The sequence below is a fragment of the Polyodon spathula genome, chromosome 6 (genome assembly GCF_017654505.1).
Source record: "Polyodon spathula isolate WHYD16114869_AA chromosome 6, ASM1765450v1, whole genome shotgun sequence".
NCBI classification, from domain to species: domain Eukaryota; kingdom Metazoa; phylum Chordata; class Actinopteri; order Acipenseriformes; family Polyodontidae; genus Polyodon; species Polyodon spathula.
Window position 1 is genome coordinate 52,190,610 of NC_054539.1, and position 13,190 is coordinate 52,203,799.

The following is a 13,190-nucleotide window of genomic DNA, read 5'->3' on the forward strand; positions in this document are numbered from 1 at the left end:
CATGCTGTTATAAATAGATGTAAGATGCCCCACTCTGATACATTAGTGGATTTCTCTACTTGTCTTAGTTTTGCCTCTCACATGTTTTCCCACTGTAAGGGGTAGGCACTAGTGATCAGGCAAAACGGCAGGAAATCCATCCGTTGGCATCCGTTGAAATAGTGATGCCATTCAGTACCAAAAATGAAGCTAAACACATTATTTTTAACTTTTGGCAGCAGCCCATTGAAGCTCCTTCTTAAGCCCTTCCTCTACAGGACTGAGAATGCAGGCTTCATCAATGAGAACTTCAACCATAATTTTCTAGAAGGTATATTTTTTTACTTTTCAGGGCTGACATCCCTTCAATATTTAGAAAAGCCCATTTATGTCAATACCTTCTGTCCTGTGATCATGACAGCCCTCATCTTGCAGTATTTCAGGGTGAGGTCAGATTCTTTTTCTTTGCTCAGGCTGCCTGCCAATTTCTTAGCACCTGCCTTGAAAATGACAGCTCTATGGGTGTCCTCATAAATTAGTAATCATGTGGCTCTGCTCTGACGGTCCAGGACAGGCACAAAGTTAGTAACTGCCCTGTAACTCTAGAAGTGTGGCGGCAGGGAGGAGGACAGCTGAAAAAGAAAATGAACAAACACATCACACTACGAGGGGCCCCAGTTAGATTACTCCAACCTTTCATAAAGGAACCAAAGAATGATGTGCTGTGGATCCATGGTTCTGAACCAAACTGAGACATGTCTGTTCCTAATAGGAAGGCGGAGAACTATTATCAAGACCCACGGGGTAGGTAGTCTGCTTTAACATTACTATAGAAAACAAATAGTGGCACAAACAATAACATCCACTGTAGCCAAAAGCATAAACTCCCCAGCAAAGCCCCAAAGATATCTCTTGCATTTGCCAAGCCTGGGCTCTATCAGGATAAATGAGAGTTAATTGTCAAATTGTCAATGTCTTCTTCGTAACGTTTGCAAAAGCATCAAATGATTTAGTATCTACTTCCGGCTCACTCAAGCAAGTACCTTTTTAAATAGCTGTAGATTCTTTTGGAAAGAAAACCTCTTATTAATTTGTGCCAGCCATGATTGTTTTCGATCATGCGCCAAAATTAGCCTTAGTGCACGGTGATGTTCAGACAAAAAATACATCCAATATCTTGGTATAAAGACTAACTTGAATAAAAAAGAATTTTTATAGTCGACTTACAAGTATGTTCAAGTTAATCATGTTGAAATTGTTTATATAATATAATATATATATAATATAATATATATATAGAGAACTAATATATATATCTATATATATATATATATATTATCCGAAAATACTGTTACTGTTATGAAAATACTTCATTTTAGATAGAATGTGACATTAACACAATACTTTACATGAAGTGCCTCTATCTACACTGTAATTACATTGTAACTATAAGTGTTGTTACATAGTAAATACATTATAAAAATACACAATTATATGTATAAATACATTTCATTTTGTAATTAAACATATTTCTGTAACTACACAACCTGTAGCCTTTTTGAATACAATTTTTCAAACAAAGTCGATTTTGTTTTCATAATGGGTGAACATATTTTAGATCTCATCTAATCAGTGATGCCAGTACACACAAATCGTATTGTACTGAAGTACTCGGGCCCAAATTTATAAAGGTGAAAAGCCGACCGCAAAAAGCCACGTAATGTGCATGTTCAGCACGGCCGCACTCATCGTCAAAATAAAAACCTCTTTTATAAGACTGATTAGGTAAAGCAGGCGATTCTGCAATCAACCAATTTAAATACCCCTCAACACAATTAGCGATGGAGAATTACACACCTTTCACAATAAATAAAGGACTTGGGTCAACCCTGCGTGTGTAGGCTACACATTCCAAAAGAAAATGAATGGCACACAAAGACCTCAGCCTGGTGATGAGGACGCTCAGAAGCAAAAACTGAAATTTACCAATATGGAATTGGAGATTTTGGTACAGGCAATACTTTTAACACTTGAAGATGTGTTACAAGCTTGAAATACATTCCCAGGAGAATTTGAAATGTGCGGTGGCTTCTTAATAAACAAATGTACCACTTCAGAGCTTGTAGTAGGTTGCTTATCATTACGGCACATCATCCAGTTACTGTGCTTTGCATATTAGTTCAACTTCTTATTTAATAATTATTATTATAGAATAATTCCAGGCATACAGACTTGTATAACTTCAGAAACAATATGTTTATTTACTTACATTCATGACAGTCTAACAGGTAGACAATCCTTCCATTGTTGTACAGCAATGTGTTCAGCAACAATACAACTGCATACAAACAGTCTTCAGTTTAACTACAACTTATATCTTCTTAAAGTCATGCAGATAAAACTCTCCTATTTTTTATTTTTGTCTGTATTTCTTACTTGATGTGTGATTTTAAAGCATATCTGTATGGTATACATGGTCGAAAAACTGTACTTGTTCTAGCTACAAACTAACTGCCTCACCTGTCCCTCTGTCCTTTTTAAAAAAAAATTTGAACAATACTGCCTGAACCAGTATTGTTAAATACCAGAAAGACATATAACAAAAAATACATTTTGAAGGCATTACTAAAATAATGGTGGAGGATGAGCCCTCATTGTATATGAGACTTTTTCTTTCGTGCCCCACGGAATATCATTCCATCTTTTTTTAATTGCCTCCACCTTTCTTTTAATAATGCCTACACTAAGAAGTAAAGGCTCTCGTTAGAACCTTGCTTTGCCACTGTGGGGAGACCTTTTTAGCTGCTTCTAAAAACCTTTTTTTACATGGATTCCATATTCTCTATTTGCAGACTTTCTGTATTGAAAATTGGAGTTTCCAAAACAATACAGTACCGGTATTATAAAACGTAATTTACAAACTGACTTGATCAGAAGGGTTAAACAATTAGCTCTTTGCAAAATGTTATTAAATGTTTCTTTGTCCTTGAAAACAAGTCTCCCACATCACCTTGCCTTTTATATAGTCTACTGTCTGACGGCTGCTTTTCAGATTTCTTAAAATAATCACACAAATAAGAGGCCCGCAATTACCGTCAGCTTTAACAAATTAGACAGAATATTTAATAGACCTCATTGACAAAATCCCCTCCCAATTTTAGCGGTTTCGTTCAGAAACGCCCCAGAATTACATATGCATATACAGAATTACATATGCATATTCAGAATTACATATGCATCAAGGGCTAAAGCGCACAAAGACATTGCCCCCGCAAATCACGTTTTAATTGTGTGTTTATGCTATTGCATTTGTTTTATAAATCCCATCCAAGAATTCTGAACCCTCAGTGCCCATTTTACGATCGGAAAACATGTGCAATCGTTTTATAAATCTGGGCCTCAGTGTCCTTGAAAAAAAAAAAAAAAAAAAAAAAAAAAAAAAAAAAACAAAAAAAACGCTCAGAATTATAGGTTTATATATATATATATATATATATATATATATATATATATATATATATATATAAAATATTTTATAAATCCCATACAAGAATTCAGAACCCTCAGTGCCCGTTTAACGGTCGTAAAACACGTGCAATCCTTTTATAAATCTGGGCCTAAGTGTCCTGACACCTTACGACAAAATTACTAAACATTTGTTACTTAGATCTAGGTGGTGACAAATTTAATCAATTTATTTTGGGACTTAAAGAGAAATAAAGGCATTTCCGTAATTGATTAACTGGCGTACTTATTTTGTATGAAACCATACTCTCAAAAACTATTAATGCTGATCTTGTACGAAAAATATTATTTTGACTATATATATATATTATAATATATAATATATATATATATTATTTATATATATATATATCTATTAATATATATATATATATATATATAAAAATCTGTGTTTTTCTATTTGTATTGAATGTTATAATAGAAGGAGACTAAGGAATTAATTAAGGAATTAATTTAGACTCTGTTATATAAGAATATATTTTGATTTCTATACCCCACTTGCTAATCTGCCTTCATTTCTTTTAATTAGCTATTTTACCTAATGTTAATAAGTGCCAGTAAAGTTCTTTTTATGCCCAAATACGTAGAACCTCTTGCAGCTCTGATGTCACTGAAACAGGATTGCATTATATGTGTATTCAATTGGCTTCTTAGGAGACCAAGAAATATGTAACGAGAAAAAAAGGAAGAAAGTATTTCTTTGCTATCTAATAAAAATTCAGTGGCTATTTGAAAGGGCTGGAAATGAACGTTAATTAGGAGTGCTGGCAAAATGTTTAATTAAGGAGAAGCTAGTGAAACAATATTGACAGGCTGGATAAAGAATGTTCCAGTAAACCACAGGGACATTAACTAAAATGTGAGAAATGTTTTTCAAATGCTCTGTTTAGTCTTGTATAAATACACTTTTTGTAGAAGCACAATTAATTACATGAATGGCGTACCTGATTGGTCCTAAGCAACTGAGATTTATTCCACATCTAGGTTTCAGCACTGAGCCTCAGTAAAAGACAATCTTATTGACAGCCTCTTTTGTAAGTTATGGTCCTTTTATGACCAAGGAAGATACATAAACTATGAAACAGTGCATATATACAGCATGCATCGTATAAATTAAGGAAATGCTTCAAACACCTGCTTGCAAACCAAAGGACACAGTAGTCAAAAGAATAAATCTGCAATTAATTTGTGATAGTGCTCGAATCTGACAGCCGATATGGTAGCTAAGCTTCCAAACTGTATTATAATTATAATACTGCAGTGAAAAAAGTGCCTGCAGTGAAAAAAGTGGTCGGCTGACGCCACATGTGTCCGAGGACAGCATATGTTTGTCTTCGTCCTTTCCCGAGTCAGCGTGGGGGTGGTAGTGGTGAGCTGAGCCTAAAAATACCTGTATATGCCAAATTGGAAGAAAATAATAAGATAATTGGTGATTACTAAATTAAAACAAATAAATAAATAAATACAAATTTAATAAATTACCTTTACTTTGCTTTCAAGCAGATCCCTGTCTGTCACAGGAATCTGGTGAAATCCTTTCTATAGTGAATATGGGATTTCGTCATTAATATCAGTAAGATCTGTTGTTTGTATACATGTTCCCTCATCATCTACAGCTATAAGCACCATTTATTCCTAGTATTTCTCAAAATACTTCCTCTACAGTGCACTCATCACTACTAATTGGTATGCATAGCTTCGTGCACACCTAAAACTCATTTACACTTCTTTCATGAATGAGGAAAAAAGAATTTAGAAGTCAAATGCATGCAGATAAATGTTATAATGAATGGGTGCTGTAGGACAGGGGTCGGCAACCCGCGGCACGTGTGCAAGTTTCTTTTTTTTTCTATTAAAAATTGTACAACTTGCAGTCCATAAATATGGCCCGAAGTGTTAAGTATCAGAAACAATACCAATTTAAATGATTAAACATTAAATATTTAGACAAGTGTGTAAGAATAGCATTTAGTCTTATATATGGATATAATGATAACCTTGGCTTATTCTCCAAACCCTTTCCCTACCTACACCAACACTTACACCATACTGGTGTTATTACTTTTGGCCTAACCATTCCACTTCATACCACTCAGGAAAGAAGAGAAACCTTTCTCCATTTTCTTTTACGGTGTCATCTTAAAATATCCTAACTTGTGGTTCTCTCCTCTAAAACCGTTCATATTTATTAACACAGCATGTTTAAAACAAGGAAGAAAGACAATTTCAATCTTTCTTTCTGTATCTTTCAAAATGTATTGAACCAGGACGCTATTTTAAAACAGTGAAAAGGAAAGTCTACAGTATATAAAAGCTAGGAAGACAAAAGCCACATCAATAATAAGGACCATTATCTGTTCCCTTAGCAGTCTCTAAGCAACTTTTAAACGAAGGTCAGGCCCAGGCAAGGTAAAGGGATGGATGAGGAAACAAGACAGCCTTTTGATACAATGAAAGCTGCCAGTCACACAGAAAGGGTTTTGCTGGCCCTACAGCTTATTTACTCTTTTAAGCACAAATGACAATGACATAAAATATGCCATCAGTTGTAAATGTGTTTTAACTCTAGAACATTATTTAATTTGTACTCAATCATTTTTTTTTTGTACACTCTTCTTTAATAGACACATTTTGATAGCTCAAGGACAAGCGTGAAGAAAATAGGAACATTTTATATATATATATAAAAAAAAGTACAAAGTATAAAACCCTGGTCATGGCTTAATGTAATTATATTAAAATATATATAGTATTGTACTTTAAAAAATAAAATGAGCTGTGCCAATATGAAGGTAAGCTGTTTGCTCAACAGACTGGCTCAATTAGCACTATTTGGGTAATATTTGGGTAGTCTAAGATTAGTGCTAATTGGGGTCTGTGAAACCAGCTGAAAAACACTTAACATTATTGTTCATCATGAACATCTAGGTGCTTGTTGTTAAGCACAAAGATAAAGACATTAAACAAAATATAAATTATTGTAGTGTTGCTTTGATTAACTCATATGTTGTAAATTACACCCTTTATCTTTTCAGTCTTATTTTATGAATTGGTCTTTACAATTAATGAACATTTATGCTGACAATGTACAATAACCCCATACTTAGAGGTACAGCATTGAATAGTGGCTGCATTTACAATTGAATTGTCACGCTATTATTCCAGAAAAAAAAAAAAAAAAAGAGGTTGGCAACAGGTCTGAAGTTGTGCACAGTATTTATTCTATCAGCAGGTGAAGGAGCTTACTTACTGGTGGCATTAGGATAAAAATATGAGAGAGATAAAAGAAAATATGCTGAAATAATTTAGTTTGAATTTAAAATATTTTATTATCTATATGCTCTTAGCCTACAGGGCATTAGCATGGTTTGTTTGGCCCTTTATTTTATGTAGGACATAAAAAAAAAGTTTGCTCGGTATTCATTTGATTTTACTTCTGTACTGTTTAAGCCTATTTTACATATCTATATTTTTACATAATGTTACATGTACAAACCTATTTATTAGGCTGTTACAGTTTTTTTTAGTTTTACTAAACAAACATAAATAGACAGAAAACATACAAATACATATATAGTACTGACAAATACATATATAGTATGCCCCCTCTGTCCCTCCACTCTAAATTAACTATGCAGGGCTTGGCTTGTCTGTGTCTTGGAAGTGGTCCAAAGCAGTTCCTTATATGTTTATGTATAGAATCTAATACAATGTAAAATTCTCCATCCAAGTTAGCGATAGCAGCAGCAGTGAATGTGTGTATTTGAGTTTGTTTTTTTTTAAATATTTTATTTATTCATTTTTTAAAGCCAAAAAATGAATAAATAGGTTGTCTATCCCCTGGTACAGTTCAAAGTCCAACACTATATCATTGGCTGCAGCTAACATATAATTCTAGATCCCCTCGGGATTGATTTTTGTGGCATGTACCTTTTTAAGACAACACTTCCAGTAAATGGAATAATTTGCTCATCAATACATACTTTAATCTTGTTTGCATCTTCTTCTACATCTGTGTCATGCGCAATCTTTAAGTTGTTTCACAACTTAAAAAAACATTCTCTGGTCATTGTGTTTGCAATCAGCAGTGTATTTGTTCTTCTCGCCCAACCAGGGTTACTTGAAAATTCTCATGGCTATTGAAATACCAATGAATTTTCCCATTTCAGCTGCTGTGCATTGGAGGTTTATATGGTGTTGACACAGTTAGTGTTAACAGGGGTAAACTCAATCAATAGTAAATCAAGCACGACTACGCCAATTTGAGTTTTTAAAAGGCCAAGGACCTTGATATGTAATAGCAATAACTTGTTCTTTAAAGGTTCTTTAAATTCCCAGCAAACATGCCAGAGGCACAGGTAAACATAACTAATTTTATTGTTAATTTAAAATTTTAAATCTAAAAGCACACACCATAAAAATCAAAGATGAAAACAACAAGGGGAACGAATAACACAAATAACACTAACTACAGGTTTCCCGTCCCGTTGGTCATTACTTAAAAACAACAAAACATTTACAATCAATATCTGTGCAAATATAAAAAAAGAGTAACAAAGTCCGAAAGAAATACTGTAGGTCCAGATAGTTATAGTTCCCGATTCCTCCCACCTCACTCGCCAATAATCTGCACGGAACCGTCACGAAATACAGTGTCTTCACCCACCACAAGCACGTCTGTCCGAAAGAAATACTGTAGGTCCAGATAGTTATAGTTCCCGATTCCTCCCACCTCACTCGCCAATAATCTGCTGTCCTCATATTATTCGACTGGAAAGTCCTTCTACCGCTACAAACTGTCCCATGAATGACACAGACAGGACTGAAGAACCACCATCAGAAAAGTCATATTTAATGAGTATAGCTCTTGTATATTATTATACACTCACATAGTCGGCCGAATACTTCCCCTTAGACTGTCTTTGTTCTTGCTGGTATCTCTCTCACTCCAGCACTGGAACTTGATGACCACACCCTGGACTGGACCCTTCAGCTTCGTTTTCTTGATGACACAACGGTAATTATCAGCTCAGAATGGACCCTGGGACTTCCGACTCCAACGCGGCAACAAAATAATTATCACCCTGGGTAGATCTGCTGAGTAAGCTTCAGAGAAACCACAGCAAGCCAAGACTTTAGTAAGTATACAAGCAGTTCAAGTAAATCAAATATCAAAAATATGAAGCAATGTAAACAAACAGTACTTCACTTGCCTTTCCCTGTAGACACCTGTGTTCCAGATATATATAAAAAAAATGTTTTCCCTTGTTCTGACCTGTTATTCCTGACTCTGTACTATTCCATTCTTTTCTCTTCAAAAGAAAGTTCAGTTGTTTTCTCACAGCAATATCTTCTCCGATAATCCCAACCCAAAAGAACTCCTTCCTCAGTCATCCAAAAAACCCGCCAAGACTCTCCTTCATCTTTCCTGTCCTGCCCTTTTCCCATTTGCTGGTCAAAAGTGTGGAGGTGTGGCTTAATCTTGGTGTGTGGAAAGTGCTCATAGAGACAAAACAAACAGTGCACAACCAAATAATCAATGATTCCCATCAGTGGATGAAGCTAAACAGGTAGGCAAAACTGTTTGCACACAATAAAAACCTAGGTCGTATTGCGAGCACTGACTACCCTCGAACCGACGACGTCCAGGCTATAGGGCACATCCTGCACTCCATGTGAAGTGCCTTTACTGGATGCGGCTCTCTGGAGCCCTCACGTTTATTCTTCTGGCCGTTTCCCTGTTACAAACTGTTTTTGCAAGTATCCACACAGGAACATTTGAACAGTTGTCATGTCATGCACAGTGACCACGACACAGTAATATTAATATATATAGAGATGTTACATGTACACTTTCTATGGCAATCCTTTCTGTTTTCATAATGACTGGCATAAGCTTCAGCATTGTTCTTCCACACACACCACCATGCTCACCTCATGCTGCCTTTTTATACAAGCAATGGTGATACACACATGATTAATTAACACCTTGTTACACAACTAGAAGATTTTAGCATGTGGAATTTTACCTTCTGAGACCAGACTACAAACAAAATATGACACCTGGTAGCAAAATGTCAGATTGTAGTTATTCAGGGAATGAATTGCATTCTTAGACTGATATACTTGTTATCCAACACTTTATCACAATACTTAATTTGTCCTTGAACTTCAATGCAGCTGGAATGCAGATCTGTGGGTGGAATAGTTCTATTGAATGTGAAGCTATGATGTTTCCTCCACCACGTATCATGAGCGGGAGTAAATGCTCTCTCCTTAGCTTTAGTTTCTTCATGGATTGACAGCTCATCTGAACTGAAATCATAACAGACATCATTGCCCTCTGGATCATAAGTGGGATCATCAGCATCAGATTATTCAGCATCAGAACCATCTGAATTAAAGTGTTGTCTAAAGCGTTACTAATTGCCATCTGTCTGCCACAGAAATCGTGTACTGAAATGAGCACAGGCTCTAAGAAACAAACGTTTTGAAACAAAATAAATAAATAAATGTATTCAACTAAAATATATTATATATATATATATATATATATATATATATATATATATATATGTGTTGCCATTTATTTATTTATTTATTTATTTAATTTTCTCCCAATTTGAAATGGCCAATTATTATTTGGACTCAGCTCACCGCTGCCGCCCCTGTGCTGACTTGGGAGCGGCAAAGATGAACACACGCTGTCCTCCGAAATGTGTGCCTCCACCGACCGCGTCATTACACACTGCGGATTCACCATGCAGCCACCCAGGAGCTACAGCGTAGGAGGACAACACAGCTCCCGGGCAGCTAACAGGCAAGTCCGCAGGAACCGGCCCGGCCAGACTACAGAGGTCGCCTGTGCGCGGTGAGCCGAGGAAAACCTCAAACCGTCAAAATGACTGGCGTGGCGGCACTAGTGTTAAATCTCACAAACAAACACGTCACTAGCGATAATGTCTTACAGCACTGCTTTATTAATTGTTTAATAAATTAAACAGCGTTCATTTTCAGGTATGCACTTCAATTTAATTTATTTAGCTTCAAATTAATAACCTACGGATATTATGCATTACTTAAATGTTTACCTTTTGCATGGTGTATGACCGCCACCCGAATAGACTGGTGCAGATGCTCATCTGTGATCCGAGTAGGGTATCTATTCTTCACCACATTCATGGTGGAGAATGCTGATTCACAGTTATATGTAGAGACAAACATTGTGAGAACATGGACAGCTAGTTTATGCACAAGGGGGTATTTAGCTGGAGTAATAATCTTTGTCCAGAACTGAACAAGGTCACAGTCATTAATTTTGCCATTGTCTTGCCTCACCACTACAATGTGATGTGTACGAGGGGGAGGTGTAGCTGAGTGTCTCAATGATTGTCGGTACTGTAACTGATCACTTGCATATTAAATTCACGTTTTTACTTTTAATCAATGGCACCGGAGCCTTTCTAAAAATAGGTGGTCCAAAGTCGTCGTGAGGGGGGGGGGACAAACGGGAAAATCTAAGCTGTTGCTGTACAAAAAAAATATTAGTACATTTTCAATACAAGTGTAAATATATTTCAATATGCGTAACTAAAGTTATATAATGTATATTAAAATACAATCATATTTATTTGTTCCATGTTAATTGATTTGTGCTTTTTCTTTCTAAGTCTGCTCGCACAATTTGAATTTTTCTCAATGCCATAGTAGAGCTAGACATTGCTAATAATTGCAATCTGGCAGCTGTCTCACTCTGTAATGCAACAGATGCAATTTGATCCATTTGGTTTCTATTGCTACCATGTTCCTTCTGCTAGTGATACATATGTTCCCTTAAACGTCTGCAATTTGCAGACATTGGTGGAACTGCTGTACAGTTGTGCAATCAATACTACTACTACTACTAATAATAATAATAATAATAATAATAATAATAATAATAATAATAATAATAGCAACAAAAAACTGTTAAACAAGCCCACTGATATTAATGCTTTTTTAGAACCAATTTCACTACAGACATGGATGATTCAATACTATGCCTTTTTCCTAATTAGATACAGTAGCTGACACATTCTGCTAATTGACTGTTAGTACATTGTGCATTAACTCCACATTCCTGTGTATGTACTCTGTACTAATTCACTGTTTTCAATTGAAATTCTTATTGGTGATCAAGGCTAATTACATTTTTTTGTTTTAAACCAGTGCACTGCGGAACTGGAACTCTGCAAAAAAGCAACACGAGAAGGCTTTCTATGAGGGAAAAGAAGATATTGAAGTGCACTGGAATTATCTAAGCTGGAAGAGCTAAACACTCTTGCTGTTTAGATCAGTGTTGAGTCATCAGGGGAGGCACAGGCTCCTAGAGAATTTACAAATAAATGAGCTTTATTTATTTATTTATTTATTTATTTATTTATTTATGTGTTATGTGCAACAATAAATATATAACTTTTACGCTTTTATAGCTTTTATAATTAAGAGTACTGTTTATGTTTGCTTCTTCAAAGTACGGAACGGTATATCATTATTTTGTTGATCATTTATTAAGTTTAACAATTAGGTTGATAGGATGTGCTTGATTTTCTGCCTTGCTCCTGCCTTAACAAACTTGTTTAGAAAATATATTATGCAAAGTATGTCAAAGAAACATGGTCTTGAAATCTAAATGCTAAATTAATGTGTATACAGTGCATTTTTTAAACATATGCTGGCAGTGTGTAACAGTTACATTTATTATATTAGAATAAACTATGATGGGGTTTCCTTTTATATGCTAGCTAGTGGAGAAAATGTATTTAACAGCCTTAAATTCGGGTTCAGAACCAGAGGGTCGGAAGTGACATTTTCATAATTTTACTGGACAAAAACAAAAGAAGACTTTGGACGACTGTCTTTATTTACCATTTATTACAGCATACATTGTAACAATGTTATTTTCAACAAAATGAAATGGTACAACAGGCTGAACCTTTAAACCTTGCAATGCATGGACAACACATGATATTTAGTTTAAAAGACAGAATCATATTTAAAACAGTGAAAACTTTTTTTTAGTTGAGAAAGTACACTCTTTTTAAGTTTTGTAACAGTTTTGTTTTGTACTTGAGAAACACTCTCAGATGTATTATTGTAACTAAATCAAAAGTGTTTCAGTGCTTTAAGTGTTTCAGTGCTTTGTTGCCATGTGTCAAAGGTCACTGGGGGATTGTGGGATTGTATTGCGCTTTGTTTTAAGGAAACCAGCGGTAGCCCTGCATTTAGAACAAAGCAGTACGAGCAATGGAAGCTGAAACTGAAGAATATTCATTATAAAGTACATTATTTCTTTAAGCTTTCAGTTTGCGTGTTCTCCTTTAAAAATGAAGGCTTCATTCTATTAAATATAAAACAATAATAAATTGTAAAGAAATGCCTTAATAACCCAAGCAGCTACTGGCATATAGGAATTTAAAAAAGTTGGCTAATGTCGCTTAGTTTTTATATATCAAGTTCCACATGTTTCATCATGACCATAAAAGAGAGCTTAAACACCTCCTGTCTACGTGATGACCCACTTCATTTGTAGCCAGTATGGCATGCATCGCGTATGAGATACAAAACTTGACCAGCTAGCTGAACTCAGACACTTGGGCAAGCAGTGGAAATACCCTGTTTTGTTGCCATGGGCAACTGTAGTCGGG

At 35.3% G+C, this 13,190-nt stretch overlaps 1 long non-coding RNA gene across 1 annotated transcript; it reads left to right on the forward strand.

Moving 5' to 3' along the window:
- Positions 1 to 619: 619 nt before the first annotated feature.
- LOC121316565 lies at positions 620 to 9,881 on the forward strand. Its single transcript, XR_005950416.1, has 3 exons — positions 620 to 783; positions 8,457 to 8,642; positions 8,826 to 9,881. It is a non-coding gene; the product is annotated as an uncharacterized LOC121316565 (long non-coding RNA).
- Positions 9,882 to 13,190: the final 3,309 nt, after the last annotated feature.